Source organism: Bos grunniens, chromosome 27, assembly GCF_055505025.1.
Source record: "Bos grunniens cultivar Pamir isolate PY7600 chromosome 27, Bosgru_T2T1.0, whole genome shotgun sequence".
NCBI lineage: Eukaryota > Metazoa > Chordata > Mammalia > Artiodactyla > Bovidae > Bos > Bos grunniens.
The window spans coordinates 849126-867350 of NC_141191.1; the positions used below are offsets into that span (position 1 = coordinate 849126).

General features: G+C 50.9%; 1 pseudogene across 1 annotated transcript; it reads left to right on the plus strand.

The window, feature by feature from the left end:
* Positions 1-12251: 12251 nt before the first annotated feature.
* On the plus strand, positions 12252-17166 carry LOC147343367 (uncharacterized; annotated as a pseudogene). Its single transcript, XR_015155957.1, has 4 exons — positions 12252-12286; positions 13793-13889; positions 14386-14498; positions 14571-17166. The product of XR_015155957.1 is annotated as an uncharacterized LOC147343367 (transcript).
* The last annotated feature ends 1059 nt before the right edge of the window (positions 17167-18225 follow it).

Consider the following 18225-nt stretch of genomic DNA (forward strand, 5'->3'; position numbering starts at 1 on the left):
TGAACAGGACAGCAAAGCAGGCCACAGAGCAGGCGAGCGGCACACCCAGGTCACCAACCCCAGGGGGACCGCGCTGCTCTGCTGTGCTCAGCAGAAGGTCTCCTGGGCACTGAGCTGCCTGAACTGGAGCACGGCCGCCCCAGTCCTGCAGGAAGGCCCAGGAGTTCTTGGTCAGTGTGCTGGGAGCAGGAGAGGGACAAGGAAGGCCAGCCCTTGGGGCACTGGACTCCAACAACAGGGGCTCATCCAAGTGACCTGAGGGGAGAGGCAGAACTCCCTCCTGATGCTCCCTCCATCAGGGATGCCGTGATGGACACAAGAGCCTCTAGAGGAAAGCGGGCTGGACAGCACCATGGTTAAGTGTCCAGGCTCTGATCAGACCAGTCCGCACCACGCTGCTGGGTGTGAGAGCCTGGGCAGGGTGCCCGGCCTCGCTAAGCCTCAGTGTCTATGTCTGCTGAATGGGGATAGCAGCAGCCTGGACCTCACCTGAGGATGAGATGACAGACTCGGAAAGCACATGCCCAGCACACAGAGTCTCCTGCACACTCCTACCCACCATCATTAAGTTGGCTTCCCGCAAATCTAACATCTATGGCTCTGATTCAGTCATTTCTTACATGAAAACACTAAGCGGAAATTCCATGGTGGTCCAAAGGTTAAGACTTGGCACTTTCACTGCCGGCACACTGGTCTGATCCCTGCTTGGGGAACTAAGATCCCATAAGCTGTGCAGCATGGCCAAAAACGTAAGTACAGAAATTTTTAAAAATAAGAAATAATACTATGTCTATTATAAACAAGCATGAGATGATCAGAAGGCAAACAAGTGGGAGAAAGGCAAACTGTTACAATTGTCCCAACGAATGACCTATTTCCAACAGAACCATCAGCACATTTTAAGTGGTGGGTGAGTTTCATCACTTCCATTAAAACGTCAATTATTCAACAGGACATAACCACACAGTGTTCATTCACGTTAAATGATAAGGACTCTTTAATACTTCACAGAGAAACCAAGGTGTGCTACATTACTAAATAGTTTACCTTTCGACGCTGCTTCCTTAAATCACTAGGCTGATAGATGCATGCAAAGAAATGAAGAGAAACCAGATTCTTTGCGACTTTGAAGCTAAAATTTCAAGAATCCGTAGAGGCAAATACAGTAAAGCAAAAATGATGGCAAACATGTAAGTGACATGAAGATTTAGAGAACATGTGACTGGAAACAGAACATTTTTTTTGACCACAGAAGTTAAAAAAGTATTCAAGATTTACTAGAGAAACAGTATAAATTATTACTCAGGAAGATACCATTCTATTACAACATCATGATTTATTAAAGCATAGCATTCTGTACAACAAAGGGCCTTAACAGGTGTCTATTCTCAGCCAAATTTCTCTATAAGTTAGTTTCTCTTAATCAAAAACATGTTGTACTTTAAATTATTAATTTAACTGATGAGGAAGTTACCATAATATCTATTTTAACCTTGAACAAATCTAACCACCTCCTGGACTTTAATGTAAAATCCTGACATAGAATTTGATTTAAAACTTCTCACAATAAATTCATTAAAGCAAGTTCCCTGTGAAAATATGTAAGAATGAAAGCTAGCATAATAGCAGGTGCAGTCTTTACATTTTATTAACCATAGAAGATACTTTCTTAACGAGTCTAATAGAGACATTAACGGTGCAAACGCTGATGAGATTTACAGTCTTAAATACAAGCACCAACACAGAAAGGATATTGTGTCAGTTCAGTTCAGTTCAGTTCAGTTGCTCAGTCGTGTCCGACTCTTTGTGACCCCATGAATCACAGCATGCCAGGACCCCCTGTCCATCACCAACTCTTGGAGTTCACCCAAACTCATGTCCATTGAGTTGGTGATGCCATCCAGCCATTCATCCTCTGTCCTCCCCTTCTCCTCCTTCCCCCAATTCCTCCCAGCATGAGAGTCTTTTCCAGTGCGTCAACACTTCACTTGAGGTGGCCAAAGTGCTGGAGTTTCAGCGTTAGCATCAGTCCTTCCAATGAACACCCAGGACTGATCTCCTTTAGAATGGACTGGTTGCATCTCCTTGCAGTCCAAGGGACTCACTCTCAAGAGTCTTCTCCAACACCACAGCTCAAAAGCATCAATTCTTTGATGCTCAGCTTTCTTCACAGTCCAACTTTCATATCCATACATGACAACTGGAAAAACCATAGCCTTGACTAGATGGACGTTTGTTGGCAAAGTAATGTCTCTGCTTTTGAATACGCTATCTATGTTGGTCATAACTTTGCTTCCAATGAGTAAGCGCCTTTTAATTTCATGGCTGCAGTCACCATCTGCAGTGATTTTGGAGCCCCCCAAAAATAAAGTCTGACACTGTTTCCCCATCTATTTCCTATGAAGTGATGGGACCAGATACCATGATCTTAGTTTTCTGAATGGTGAGCTTTAAGCCAACTTTTTCACTCTCCTCTTTCACTTTCATCAAGAGGCTTTCTAGTTCCTCTCACTTTCTGCCTTAAGGGTGATGTCATCTGCATATCTAAAAGTCCATTAATTCTACACTTAAGAGGATCATTTCTTCATGTAAGCACAATCTCATTTATGAATTACACATGATATGTAGTTTAGGATCCATCTACATATATTATGCTTATAACTGCGTGCTGCTGCTGCTAAGTCCCTTCAGTCGTGTCCGACTCTGTGCGACCCCATGGACTGCAGCCTACCAGGTTCCTCTGTCCATTCCATGGGATTTTCCAGGCAAGAGTACTGGAGTGGGTTGCCACTGCCTTCTCCTGTAACTGCACAGTGATACACCAATTCAACTTACTGCTATGGGGGAAAAACACCATTTAATGACACATGAAGACAAAGCACAAACCCGACTAAGGGGACACACGCTGTGGACCACAGAACGGCTATGACCAGAGCAAGTGAGGGGACGGGGGACGGGAGATGGATGGGTAAACTACAGCCTCGGGGGCTGGGGGGGATCTGGATTCATGATGACTAAGCAGACAACAGGATGAGAGAGGGAATCAAAACCAATGATGAAAGCAGACACACTGTCAGAGAACTCCAACAGCAAGGAAAACATACAGAACTGTTTTTTTCCAAATATTTGGAAAGAAATCAAGCATGAAACCACAGAGAAATCATCAAAGAATTTTAAATATCAACTAATTAGCCAATGATGCCAATTATAAAAACAGTGTCAAAAGACCACAAAATGGACTGGTTACCACTTCACAGGCCGCTAAAATGATTCACGGTTAATTTAATTATAAGCAGACTAACAATGCAGCTAACATGAAATGGGTGGTAACAGAAAAAAGAGACAATACAAGTCCAGTTACAAAGCAGAATGTTGCACACGTGATTTCATGGGGTAAACAACAATACACTCACAACACGTAAGCTAAACACCCAAGAAAGCTGGAACATGTGCTTTATAGCCGCACACTCTGTCACCAAAAGCCCTAGGTCGTCATCCCAGTTTTAGACTCGGAAAAGTGAGGCAGCCAGATGTCTTCCCTGGGGCCCTGGGGCCCTGGGCTTTTAACCTGGTTTCACATGCAGAGCTGGACTGAGCACGTGGCCAGGTCCATCAGCAAGCAGACCAGTGTAGATTCTTGGTTTTGTACCCACCGCATGTCCTGCACCCTGCAGCCAGGCATCCCCAATGGAAAATCTGCTGTATGGCTTTCCCATGCCATGAGAGCTGCCTATGGTTACTTTCACGAAGCTGTCTGCTCCCTGAGAACAGAAACTTCCCTGCAGCTGCTGTGCCCAGCACAGGCCAGGCCCAACGTTACAGAGGCAGGCTCTGGCTGAGTTCATGATGACGTGCTAAGTTGGTGGTCCAAATATCAAGACTAATTTGTCTCTGTGCCATTGTGGAATGATTAAAGACTAGGCAGTTTAAAAACTTTTAGACCTCTGAGCGTAGCAAATGCACCTAATTTTCTTCTGGGTATAAAGAGAAAAAACAAAAAACAAACAGAAAACAGCGTGCTGGGGGAGGGATGCGGCAGGGAGGAGGCAGACACATACCAGAGTCATGATGCCCAGCTGGTCTCCCTCCTGCGCCAGGCTGTGCCGCCTCCTTCTGGGCTTGGGCAGGGGCGGGCAGGAGCCAGCATGCGAGGAGGTGGGAAGCAGGTTGAGGGAGCTCACTGATTTAAAACGACGGAGGCTGCCTAAGCTCCCCCTGCCCTCCCTGCTCTCAGTATCCTCGGCCCACTGCTCTGTGTTCTCCTTCTCTTCTTCGATCAACCTAAAATAGAATAAAATGCATCACCTGCGTTTGTCAGCAGAGGAACCTGTCTGGACAATAAATTTGGGCTGGCATTCTGTGTCATGATTAGCAAATTCCAGAAACAGTTGCTCAAGGAACATCTCAGCCAAAAGGTTCTACGTTTCCTCTTTTGAATATTCTCAAACTTAGAATAACTTAGCGTTGAGTCTTACAAACTGGCCCTGATCATTCACGCTTGATTTCACTTATTTACTCTAACATTCTGAAGGGGCCCTGGTGGCCACTCTCTTTCCTGTGAAGAGATACCTCAAGTTGACAACCCTTACCTCCCCTGCTCTCAGGGCAGAGATGCACGTCAGTGCCTCAAGTCTTTTCCACTGGGAATCAGGAACTCTGTATAATCAAAACAGCAATTCACAAACAAGCTGCAGTTTCTAAACACAAGTCTCCAGACCAGATGAAGTGCTGAGTTGATCTTTTTTTTTTTTTTTTTTTAAGGTTGTATATATACAAACGCATCACTTGATGAAGTTCTCCACCAGTTTTGTCTGAGTTTCTGGATTCATGTCAATGTGCTGCATTAACCTAGAATTCAGTTTCTGCTCTTCTCCCCTAATGTGTGGTGGATGTTTTTATATAGCAGTTTAAATACACGATTATGCAAATAAAATGATTTTCAAATTAAAATACAAGATTCTTACAGGAAGTAAACTCTCCAGCTTCACTTCTACTCATACATCTGGAAAATTTTTCACTGTTGATAACAAGTTGATGGATAGAATTGACCATTTACATCAAGTCAACTTGTCGAATAAGGAAAAATCACTTTTACCTGACAACTTGCTGTAAAAATAAAAATATTCATCTATAACCGTTCCATACATCCTGCAGGGACGTGGAAAGACCATCTTTCTGAGCTCATCTGTGCTCAAACACAGCCCACAAAACTGTCTGTCTTGGCGTCAAATGGGCAGGTGACACCACTTGCGTTTGCTGGTTGTCCCATACACCCCCTGCCTTTCCCCCGGAGCATCCCGCTCGGCCGACAGGAACGGGCACCTCGGCCTGGGCTGACGTGGCGAGAACAGTCTGAGCAGCAGCTCTGCCTGGTCCTGTGCAGGGTCACCGGCCTGCGGCCACTCTGAAGGTGGACTCGGGACACGGGCATAGCTGTGAGGGTGTGGTACCAGGCAGGCCTCGGGGCCCCCAGCCACCTGGCTGCACCCAGACCCAAGGCCCCCTGCTCACCACGAGGGAGGCCTTTGGATTCTATCCTGTTTTGAAAATTGTTATAACTGCCAAGACGGTGTCTAAAGAAAACATCTTAAATATACTGATGAGATGAGAAAAACTCAAACACATGTCCTTGGACCACTGTCTTACAACAAGCCAATCTTCACACTGCATTAAGTTAAAAAGAAAAATGCAGATCTGAGTGGGAATTTGCCAACCCCAAAACCCCAGCTTTCAGCAGGTGGCTTTTCACCAGAAAATGGGGGGCTCTGAGGGACACAGGAGGGTCCACGGGCTGCAGGGGACACCGCCTCGGCACCTCACCCACCTTGGTGCTCAGAGCTGAGGGGGGACACCCCACAACGCCTCCTGCCGCCCCCGCAGAGTGCGGAAACCACACCATGGACAGAACGCCCCGGCTGACCGAGCTCTGTAATCAAGGGCCATCTCAAAACTGAAAATTCTTGACGCAGACCTGAGGTCAGGTTTCTTACTATGGAACACTCAGACGTCCCTAGGAGAAGACAGCTCCTCAGAGAAACCGAGTTTCTGGTGCTGAGTTAAGGATCACCCACCGGATCTCTTCATTGATGACGTCCAGCTGCTCCTGCATCATCACGGTCAGAGTCTTGGCATCAGCCTGCCTGCCGGGCGACAGCTGAGTGGCCGAGCTGAAGAGGGTGACCCTGTTGCCCTCGTCGTCAGACACGCCCTCGTCACTCTCAAATGCCTGGGCCACGTCGGCCAGCATGCTGGCTTGCTGCGTGTGCTCGCAGTCCTGCTCCTTTGGGGTCTGCACCTGGGCACAAGAGGACCACGTCTCATCAGTGACATTCAGGGCAGCTCAAGTCTATCAGGAACTGAACCCAATTTTACATGGAAGCCCTGACTCTGGATAAATGGGCCATGCTCATGAGACACTGCCATCTCTTAAGCGAACAGGACTCAAGAAACAGGCAGGGGAAGAATCCAGTTCCTAGATGGCCTGGTGACACTCAGGTCTCAGCGTGGACGGCAGGCAATCCTATGAGGTTATTCACAAGGGTGGGCTGATGGAGTCAGAGACAGAAACTGAAAATTACAAAAATACATCCATGCCTCCATCAGCCTGGCTGGAGGAAAATAAGAAAAAAGAACCCTTCAGCTCGGCAGCCGCTGGGTCCCTATCAGCGGTCATCACTGGTACCAGTTCACCAGAGTGTGCCGTCCTCCCAGGCTCCCAGTCCTCCGTTTCCCAGGCTGGTCTGAACACCCACAGACAGGAGCAAGCAGGGGCAGCCAGGAGACGGGAGGGCCAGCCCCTCCGCGGCTCTCCTCTTGGGACACAGGCCCTTGGGCTGTTCTAGGGGATGGCTCCTTGCACCGCAGGGGTGGCTCTGTCATCAGAGACACATGGGATAGTGCCTGTGGGGCCCTGTGCTGCACTCCCGCTCTCACACCTCACACCCTTCTCTCTGAAAACATCCCCCCTGCCACACTGTCACCCAGGTCCTGCCTTCTTTCCCAGACAGGACCTCAAAGGAACTGAGGGGCAGCCTCGAGGTGCTGGCTTGCTGGCTCCCTACCCCTGTGGACAGAGCCTTGGCCTCCTGTCTTCATCACGACCCCGCCCCAGGGCTGGGCTACCCCATTCGCTGGCTCCAGGACCACCTGCCATCATTCCTGCTCTGCTCCAGCGAACCAGCTGCCTATGGGTTCACCCCCATCAGCCCGGTCGGCATGTCCTCTCCCTTCTCTTGCCTTCCAATCGCACAAGGGGAACCAGCAGATTCCTCCTCCAGGGCTCCCTGCAGCGCCCACTGCGGGTCTCTGAAAGCTCCTTGGGAGTGACCTCTACGGTCCCCCTCCCCGCCAGGTCTCCACTTCTCTGGCAGCACACGGTGAGCCGCGCCCTGCAGGGCAATTCGCCGGGGGCTCGAGGAACCCATGTTACCAAGCCCCTTCCCTTCCTTGCCCTCCCCCACGCCACCCCCCCCCCCCCAGCATGTCTTTCCCTGGGCTCCAGGCCCTGCTTTCCCTTGGGGTTATTTCTCAGTCCCTTGTGCCCCTTCTCAACCTTGGAATGCAGGATGCCCCATACCTTTACCCTTGCACCCCATCTCTCTCCACCGGCACCCACCTGGTGACTTTACTGTGCTCGTGCCTTTAAATGCCATCTGTACGCCCACAACCCAAAATCCACCCTGAGCTGAATGAGTTCTCTCCCGGATGCAGGCCGCAACACTCAGCTGTTCTCCTGACATGTCCCCGGGACACCCAATGGGCTCGTCCACCTCAACAGGGCTGAGGCCCGGCTCTTAGTTCCCCACCCCGGCAGCCCTCCTCACCTCAGGAAACAGGCTCTGGCCTCGAGCTGCTCAGGCCTGAGCCCAGGCTCCTCCCTGATGTGGCCTGCTCTCTCCCTTTTCTCCGCTGGTTGACGTGACCCTTTTTCTTTCTCCAAGTGGCTACTTCTCTTCCTGCCTCCGGGTCTCTGGTTCAAGGTCACCCTCCTGGTGTCACCTCACTGGCCACCCTGTTTACACACGATCATCCCCTCCTCCTTGGACAACTCAGGCACTCTGGTCTCCTTTACCTGCTCATTACTGTTCAACAGGCTGTGCGGGTTTAAAAAGGGGTCCACAAATTCTTCCATCCTCCTCCCTTCAAGAGGCAGAAGGGGCAACTCCTGCTCAGCCCCTGAGCGAGGCAGGACTTTGCAGCTCACTCTCGCAAACAGAAGTGAAGGTGTGCGGCCTTGAGACCAGGGCGTGAAAGGCCCCGGGCTAAACCCCACGCTCTCGCTCTCAGAGGGTATTCCGAGGAAAGCCAGGCCATGGGAAAGCCACACGGCAGGGACCTCGGCCTGTCCCCAGCAGCCAGGTGAGTCTGAAAGCCTGCCATCCAGCCCTGGGGGGCCTTCCCTTGCCCTCAGGAGGCCCTGAACCAGGCCCGCCTGCTACAATGCACAGGCACTGGGGACTGTGAGCTGCTCCCTGGGAAGTCACTAAGCTTTGCAATGATTCGTTATGTAGCAGTGGATAAAGGACACACACGGTTTTTAATTCACTGCTGGAGTCCTACTTCTGACCATGTCTGGCCCAAACTAACTGCTCACTGAATGTGGAAGCTCAAACACAGACATGTATGAACAAATACATGGCATGAATGAGGTGAAAAGTTAAAGGCACTTAAACTCCCAATGAGAATTCTTCTCACTATAAGCTGATGGATATGTGTATCCATTTACTCGTAGGACGATTTCAAAACTGCTAATTAGTACCATGCTGGGCCTCACAGTAGGCCACAAATTATCAAAATTGGTTAAGGAAAAAAAGCATGCCTTCAAAGTAAACTCTTAGCCAGAAAAAGGAAAATGGGGAGACGTAAAGCAATCTATCAGCGCTTTGTTCCAAACCCACCTCAGGACCACGGTGTGAGGGGGCAGGTTCCTCACAAGGTGCCCACCAGGGATGGGAAGGGGGCGGCCGGGTCCTTGCCTTGGATGGCTCATCGTGCAGCCCTGCCAGCCGGCCTTTCTGGGGGCACCGCAGCACCGCCCCATTGCCCAAGGAGTCTGCTGGCCGGTCCGCCACAGAGAACCTGAGGTCCGGGGCGCTGCCCAAGTGGGGTCGGCTGAAACACACGGGGAAGAAGAGTGCTGTTAGAAGAAAAGAGAGCTCACTCTGTCAGACGAGCCAAAGCCTGTCCATTTGGAAGATCGGCAATTTCACAGCAAAAGGGCCCCTGGGAGGGCACTGCCCTCCTGGCTCCAATAGCAACAGGCCGCCCGCTGCTCCGCAGACACTCAGGGCTCATCCCCAGCAGCTGGAAAACTCCCGTATGTGGGGAAGGCAGTGCTGACGCGAGGGTGTGGAGCTGACTAGGACAGGATCGGCTGTCTGGGGTTGGGGCGTCCAGGGTCCCCCTGGAGCCCGCTCTCAGGTCCCAGGGCAGGGCGTGCACCTGCTCTGCTTTCCCCTTGGCACCCCAACTCCCCTTTGGCCCATGCCTGCTCTGACCTCCCTCTCCCACGGGAAGTCTGTGGATCACAATCACCGGTCTGCCTGGAACACTGTCTGCACCGCTCTCAGTGTTTTTAAAGGCGCCTCAGACAACCCACAGCAGAAAAGCCTCGGACCCACAGCTCGGAGCTGAGCACCATTGGTGTCTCCCATTAAAGCAGAGGTGAGCGTGTCACCAGAGTCTGGGCTGAATAAGGCCCAGCACAGATGCTCAGGCCCTGAGCACTAAGGCCTGGGCCTGCAGGTGCCAGGAGCTCACTCAGCAGGGGCCTGCTGGGAGGCAGGGCAGCCCCGCCTTGACTGTGAGCCGCCTGCACAGCAGGACCGCTCGGGCTCTGCTCAGTCTTGTCTCTGGGATGAGGGTGGTGCCTTCATTTGCAGGATTCCCTAAACCCAGGAGACAGGGCCTTCCTCCGAGGACAGGACACCCCATACGTCTGCAGAGTGGCCAGGGCCAACCACCAGCTTAGCCTGCTCAGGGTCACAAGTTGCTCTGCTCGACGGTTTTGCGAACACTGTGCTGCACAGGAGATGGAAATCTGGAATCTCCCGGAGCCACACCTGTCTTCCCTCCCATCTCCCCTCCCTCCTGACAGAACTGTTCCCTTCTCTGCTCCACTTCCACCCAAGGGCCTGGGGCTAGAGCACACTTGGGAACTGAGTGGGGGGTACGACACAGTCCCGCTGTGGACTGGGGACCCTCGAGATTCCTCTGAGGGCCACAGAGGCCTCCGGGTTGGGTCGACCCCCAACCAGTCCCCTCGCGGGGTGCAGCCTCCATCTCTCTCCCCCTCCTCACCTGAAGCTCTTTCCTCCGGGAGAAGGTCTCAGAGACAAGGTGACCAATTCCTCTGGGAGGTCCCACCAAATACGCCGTGCCTGCCCTGCCTGTGAGCCAGTTTTCAGTCCCCACTCCCTCCCTCCTGAGGCAGCACAGTGCCCCCCACCCAGCCCACACTGCCCACAAGCCCCACTCTGAGGCCCCACCTGTGCTGCCAAGTCACTGCTGTGACCCCTCCCGAGCTGCCTCCTGGAGACACCCCTCCCTCGCACCAGCCGCTGTGGCCCACTGTCTTCAGAGCACAGCCGCTCCTCCTGCCCCATGGCTGCTTCCTCTTCTCGTCTCTCACTCTCACTGACACACACGGGACTGGTGACCAGGCCCCAGGCTTCTCCATCTGAAGCCCCCAATTGTGTCAGGCCTCGGTTCCTGGCACCAGGTCCCTCCTCGTTACCCAAAAACCCCCAAGAGGAGGAGGCCGTGTCCACCTCCTCTTCCTCCACTGTCTACGCAGTCCTCCTCACACTCACCTCGTCCACCCTGGGAGCAGGGGTTCCCCACCTCTGACAGCCCCAGCCCCTCACCCTGGAGGAGCTCTGCCACCAAGTCCGGCCACGTCCCCTCCTGTTCTGTAGGGCACGTGCTCTCCTTGAACTCCACCCACCATGGTTTCAGACACAGGACCAGTTTCTGGCTCTGCCTTTGTCTCAAATGACATCTCCTTTTCTCTAGAAGAAGGCTGGGTGGGGGCTCTGGACTGCGAGGATCCCCTAAGCACACAAACACAGAAATATGCGTATGGGCTCCAAACTGTCTCCTAAGTCAGCATTCAAGCAGTAGTCCATTTCCTACAGATGAATGAATGTCACCAGTAAGCACTTAATAACCTTTGCTAAACTTTCTCTCTCACTTGTGACCATTTTCCATGAAGAAGCAAAAAAAACATTTAAATACTTAATAAGAATTACCGCCCCTATAACAACGAGGAAGAAAAAATCAGGATGCTCAGTAATCTGCTCTCCTCATTCACAAGCCAGGTGATTCCTCCCACCGCAGTCAGAAGACTACAGGTCATTAACCTTCTTCGACTCTTCAGAAACGTCAGCGTCACAGTCTGTCAGGCCCCTCAGATGAATACGCCCAAATACCAACTGGTCGGCCCCCTACTTCCAAACCTCTGCTGTGGTTTTGAGTGTTGTCAATCCTGTGACGACCACTCCGTGGTACCAAGTTTGACCCTAAGGAACAATGCTTGTCTCTTCCCTCTCACTGGCCACGAAGCTACAGGCTCCTTGAGGTGCGACCATGAGCAACACCCAGTCATACTGTCCACACACCAGACAGGCCCTTGTCACACTCGACAGCGCTGAGGGGAGCTGCCTGGGGGAGCAGCCTACCTGTGGTGGAAGGGAGCCCCTTGCAGTCTCGTCTGGTCCACTTCGGCTCTCAGGGTTTCCAGGTTTAGAATCAGCTGGTCCTACGAAACAGCAAATGACACAGCCTGCACCGCTTGCTTTTTGGATGTAAAGTGACTTGCACCAAAATGTGCAGAACAGGTTACATCAGTAGGTATCAACTCCCAACATTGTAATTCTGAGAAAATGTTCTCTAAGAGTCCCTAGCAAATAGAAACACTCAGAACAATATTAACCCTTATAAACCATAATGAGGAGGAAGTTCCATCTCAGGTGTAGAAAAGGTTTCTCTGGAGGAAACATGGCAAGCCATTAACAACGATGAAGTCTGTAGAAAGAAGCTAGACTTCAGGCGGGGGTTTCGGGTCAGGGGGACACGACTCACTCTATTGCCCTCCCTCCTCTCACTGCTTTAAACTGTCTCCATGGAGCTCACCTGCATTCCTCACATTCATTCCTCTACAGCCCACTTCACTTGCTCATGGGGTAAAACAAGTCAAACGGGCCAAGTTTGTGAGTCACTCAACTCAACCTGGAAGCTCTGTGCTGTCGGCCATGGTAGTCACTTGCCTCGTGCAGCCCCTGAGCACGTGAGACAGGCTGGTGCAAAGCCCGATGGGGAAATCACACAGAGGATTTCAAGACTCGTGGTGAAAGAAGGATGTCGAGTAGCCCATTGGTTTTTAGGAAATTTTAGATTGTGTAGGTGGCTCGTATTATCCTTCTGACGCACAGCACAGTCCACGTGAATGGCTCACGCTTTGTCTGAGCTTTTGGGTGATCCCTGAAAGGACTACTCAGAATTCTGAACCACACACAACAGCCACACACTCTAAATCCATCTATAATGCAAACACATTCAGTGTTCAAAACCAGAAGTGCTATACGTGTTATAGCAGTGGATTAGCCATAAGGAAAATGGAACTCGACTTCTGCTAAGCATCTGCTCAAACTCATGTCCACTGAGTTGGTGATGCCGTCCAACCATCTCATCCTCTGTCATCCACTCTCTTCCTGACTTCAATCTTTCCCAGCATCAGGGTCTTTTCCAAGATGAAAATTCATATTAAAAAACTGGAAATAATTACCTCAAGCAATTTTTAAATGCAATAACAAAGTTGCCAAGTCTGTGTTTTATAAGATGAGCATCAATTTCAAGGTTTAAAAAGCTGTTTTAGGACCTACTGTATTAAAGAAAATGGAGAGAAGACAAAAGAATGATCTATTTGAGATTGGCTCTGTATGAGAAATTGCTGAGACTAATTGACGGGACGGGTCATGGGTATTTATTATACTACTCCATCCACTTTTGTGCATGTTTGCAATTCTCCATCGTAATACATTTAAAAAGTTTATTTTCTGTTAAAGCAGAGTCTTCTCCAGCAACACAATTCGAAAGCATCAATTCTTCAGTGCTCAGCCTTCTTTATGGTCCAACTCTCACACCCATACATTACTACCGGAAAAACCATAGTTTTGAGTATATGGTTTGTCATATATGGTTTGAGTATATGGTTTGTCGGCAAAGTGATGTCTCTTACTTTTCAATATGCTGTCTATGTTTGTCATAGCTTTCCAAGGAGCAAGCATTTTTTAATCTCATGGCTGCAGTCACCGTCTGCAGTGATTTTTGAGCCCAAGGAAACAAAACCTGTCACAGCTTCCACAATAAGGCATCGGCATTCAAAGATTTTTAAAGCAAAACAAAAGTTGACTTTGAATCGGCTTAGTCTAGTCATAAACAGCATCCCGATCTCAACAGCCTCTGAGCAGCAGTTATGAAAGTAAGAAGTGCACCCCTGATCGGGAGATATTGAGCTCTCTGCCTAAGCGGGGAGGGCGCCTCACTGCGGGTCTCATGATGGGAGTCAGAACCACTGCCCCCTGGAAGTCCGCCTGTGAGGCTCTGCAGTCCAGGCCCAAGAACACAGGTATGGTGGGGACAGTACTGACACGTGAGGCTGGACCCGGGATCCCCACTCCATTTCCTGGATGGTCTGTATTGCCGTGTGGCCAACCTTTCCAGGAAACCTCTCTCAGGACTCGGTGATGTGAGCCTCCACCATCACCTTTTCCTGATGCGCCTTCTGTTGCAGGGCAACTGCGGTTCTCCTGTCTAGAGGCAGCCATCCTACACACACACCGTGTCTGGACCAGCGGTTTGGCATGTGGGACTCCAGCGCCACGTCCGAGGCAAGCAGGCTCCACACCTGGGTGCCATGCCTTCAGTTTCATGGGCCCCAGGCTGGCACCCCTAGGTTTGTCTGAGGGGCAGTTGGGAGGTCCACCTGTATCCCAAGCAGCTCCCCGGACTGGCTGGTCAGAGCAACAAGCAGCCTCTTTGAATGTGGGGAAGCCCTGGCTCATACCCACTGCATATGGGCAACCACCTCTGGCCCTGCTCCCAAGGAGGTGGGTGCCCGGATCAGCAGATGGGGCCACACAGGCACACACTCGATGCCAGAGACGGGACTGGTGGAGAAAGGCAGTGCGGGCCCCCGCCCAAGCCACGTCTCCTGCCCAGATGCCGCCTCCCTGTCAGCACAGGCACCCGCTGCAGCTCCTTGTTCTTTGCCTCCAGTTGGGCCTCCATCTGGCACAGCCTGTCCTCGATGCTGCTGTGTCTCTCTCTCCTGCCTGTCGGCCAAGAACACCATCAGCTCCGCTCACAACAACCCTATCCTGACAGCACATGGGCTGTGATCGCAGGGGCGGCAAGCGGGCCATGCTCTGTGCGAACCACGGGCCCTGGGTTCACCGGGGGCACGCCTGCATGCCTGCTCACACAGCCTGCGCGGCTTCGTGTGTGACACATGGCTCACGGAGGATGCTGGTGACCAGCTCGTGAGAGGAGACGTGCTCCCCGTGCCCCAGGCCCCACACCCACGGCCGCTGCGCTCCCTCCTCGGACTGCCTGTGGCGAGCCCGCGTGGGCAGCACACAGCGGCAAACCCGAGGCACACGTTCTACCTTCCTAAGCTGGGAAGGAAGTTCGAACCGTTTAGCCTCCTGAGTGGTAGAGCTTCCGGAAGACAAAAGGTCGGACTACAAGGCCGACTGGGGATGGACAGCAGAGATGCCAGGGGAGAGGAGAAACCAAGCCTGGAGAGGAAGATCACAGGCAGAAGGGTGCCCCCTGGCGGCTGTTAGTGACCCTGCTCTGGGAGGGTCTGTGAGCACCGGACACCGGCGGCCTCCCGCGACGTGATGGCCCCTCAGGCGCTCACTGAGCTCCTGGCAAGGCTTCCGACAGCCACGTCAGCACAGACCCGGCCCGACTCTCTATGTTCAGCCAGTGCCCACTGGCAGCGCAGGGCAACACCTTTCCCGTCAGAAGGACAGGGTGGCTGGCTGGCTGGCAATGGGGATGGTGCCCCCAGCAGCGCCACATCCCAAGGACATGGCATCTCACCCGCGGGCTCCTGGGGACAGCGAGTGGGGAGTGGGGCCTCGGGTCTGCACGTGCCCTGCTGGGACTTCTTTAACAAGTGTATGGATAACAACTTAAAACTGTGTTCATTACAGAGCTATTTTGGCCATCTCTTAAACGAGAATGGGATTTTTCTAGGTCTCTATCCTGCTAGGCTTTGAGTGGCTGACTGAACTCTGAGCAGCAGTGACTCGGAGCTGAAGCGTCCTAGGCACACACACAACTCGGGACAAAACTGGAGGGAAATTAACGTAGGGATGACGCAGAAGTGGGGCGTGCCTGACACTCAGGGAGCGCTCCCATCTCAGATGGGCAGCACGACCCCCACCTCTGCGCTCCTGTGTGGACTGAGCAGCACGGGCAGGGACGCGGTGGGAGAGCAGGGGAACAGGCCCTCCCTGTGCCCGCCCCCCAGGGACCCAGAGCAGCACCTTGGAGAGTGAGGCCACCCTCTGCGCCTGCTCCGCCTCCACCTCGGGCAGCGTCTCTGCCCTCCGCAGTCTCTGCTGCAGCTTCTCTACCAGCTCCAGGCGCTCCTGCAACTGGCGGTTCTTATCCTCTGTCTACAAAGGGAGAGCAGAGGATCAACACAGGCCGAGAGGTGTAGCCACTGTCGCTTTAAGTAAGCTGAGACAAAACCTAAATGCACGTGTCTAGTGGATTCATTCTGTTTCGGAAGCTCCCTCAGGGTATATTTTCTCTCAGTGTTCCTGGGCTTGGTCTCAGTGAGCAGAATGCCTCCTGCCAGAGTATTTGCTTTTCCTAAACATTCCCCAAGGACATCTTAAAAAAAAAAAAAAAAGTTCTTCTATATTAAAGAAGATCTGTAGAATCTTATTCATTCTTATTGACAAGTTAAGGGAAGAAGGGTTCACTACAGACCCTTCTTAAAACATCACCAGAATCATCATTTAGAGGGAACCCTACCGACCCCAGATGGCTACGGGCGTGTAAGCCAAAATATGGCTTTCATCTCCTCTGAAATACAGACCTGATAAGAGCATGCCTGGTGAAATGCCAGCTAGTATTTGTAAATGCACGATTATTCTTTTAACAGATCTTCTTACTCTGAAAAACTTTCAATGTAGAACATTTAGACAGATTCTTTTTTAAAAAAGAAAAAAATTAAACTATCTATAAGCTCAGGTTCCTGAGAGGTTAGCATTTGTTTCTAAGCAGCTTTCTTACTTTTTCTGTGTGCGTATTCTTCTATGTACGTACACAAACAATATGCTATGCTTTAAAACCCGCAGAAAACAATAGCATATGGTACATAGTATTTTCTGATCTGCCTTTTACAGCCATTATTTTGTATATCGTGATGCTTTTAATTAGCATTCCCCATCATACTTTTCAATGGCTTTCTAGTATTTTATTTTTGGGGTGGGGACAATGATACACTTTGGCACGCACCAGACTGACTCACTTTGTTTTGGAGAAGCCAGATTTGGTTTTCCTGGTTAAGTCCTGATTATCTGAGACCACTCGGGAACAGGAGCGAGTAAGGCTCACCACACCACAGGAAGTACAAACCCTAATCAGACCGGAGCTCTAACCCTGCCTTTTGTCACAGTGACCCCAGTTCCCAACAGGCAGCCAGCTGCCGTGAAGTTCCCTGCTGCTCTCTACTCTTTCGGTAACAACTCTAACAAGCCAACAGATTCACCTTCAAGTAAAACAAAAGAGTCAGGAATGGAATTCCACAAAATGGTTAAACCAAGTCCCAAATAATTCAAACCTGTAAGTTGCAGTCACCCGCAATTTTTTAAAAATGTATTTCCTTCCAGTACAGCTGATTTACCATGATGTACATCCACACTTTTGAACACAGTATTTTAGGGTCATAAGAACTTTACACTGGGACTTGATTTCCAATGTGGGAGTCACATGAAAAGATCTTTACCTTCCTTCCTCAGTAATTCACTACTATAAAAGTCAGACACGGTTCATAAAAGCCATTACCTGTCGATGCCTAGAATCCTTATTTGCAACTTCATTTTCAAGTTTATTACTGATGTCGTCCTAAGTTTCAAATCAAACATAAAGTTAACATCCTCAGAATAAAAGTCCTAGACACGGCAGTTTTCTCGGACGTGAGCAAAAATGCGCCTATCCCAAAGGTCACGTTTGCCACGATTGGCACCCATCTGTCTTAACGTTCTGTCCAGCCACTTGGTTTACCAAGCTTCTTTTCTACATCATAAACCCAAACCGCAAACGAAAAGTATACTAAACTACCCTGTTATTCCAAGAATTCCAGGAGGGAAGGTATCTGGCATGAAGTCAGGACCTCTGTCTGCTACACCATACAGGCGGGCTTGACCCAGAACAGGGAGGGACCTTCAACAGATCCAACGGGGAGCTCTGAGGCTCGTTTCCTCGAGTGAAAGTTGGAAAAGTCTCATGCAATTTCCTCAGAATTAAAGTAGAATATTAACGAGTGGAAACAGAAGTCAAATTGTACACAACTGGGAGCAGCCTTCTCAAGCCTAGTTCTTCAAAAGCAGAGTTACACCACATGGATGAAACGCTCAAACCAGGACCAGAACTTGCTGCTGGTGCAACTCCTGTCCGCCACTTCAAAATCCACTTCAGGTCCCTCCCTGGGCACTAAGTAACCAATGTGGGCAAAGTCCTAACTTTAAAAGTGAAAGGTCTTGAAAACGCATTTTCTAGAATTCTATACGTATTAAACTCTGCCACCTAATCTCCTGTTGCCAAAGAGTAGTGTGAATAGCTTATGCAAACCTGTGCAAATATTTCTGTTTTGAGTTCTCACACAGAATTACTCACACCAAGCTACTAAACAAGTACACCTGCTGTACCACATGTTGGAGGGGTTCTCTCTGAGACGGTCTCACGGGGGAGGGGTGGGCCGGGTGGGTGCTGTCTTTCTGTGCACAGAGGAGAGGCGAGGCTCACAGGAAGAGGCCTGAGTCCCCAGCACTCTCTGTTTTCACAGTGACTGCTAGGGAGTTTCTCATAAATCAGGACACCCGCAGACATGACCGCCAGAGACATCACAATTCCACATGGTTACACAGCTCGGGCCTGAGGATCTGAGGGTGAGCAAACACCACTCGACTTGTCTGACTGCCG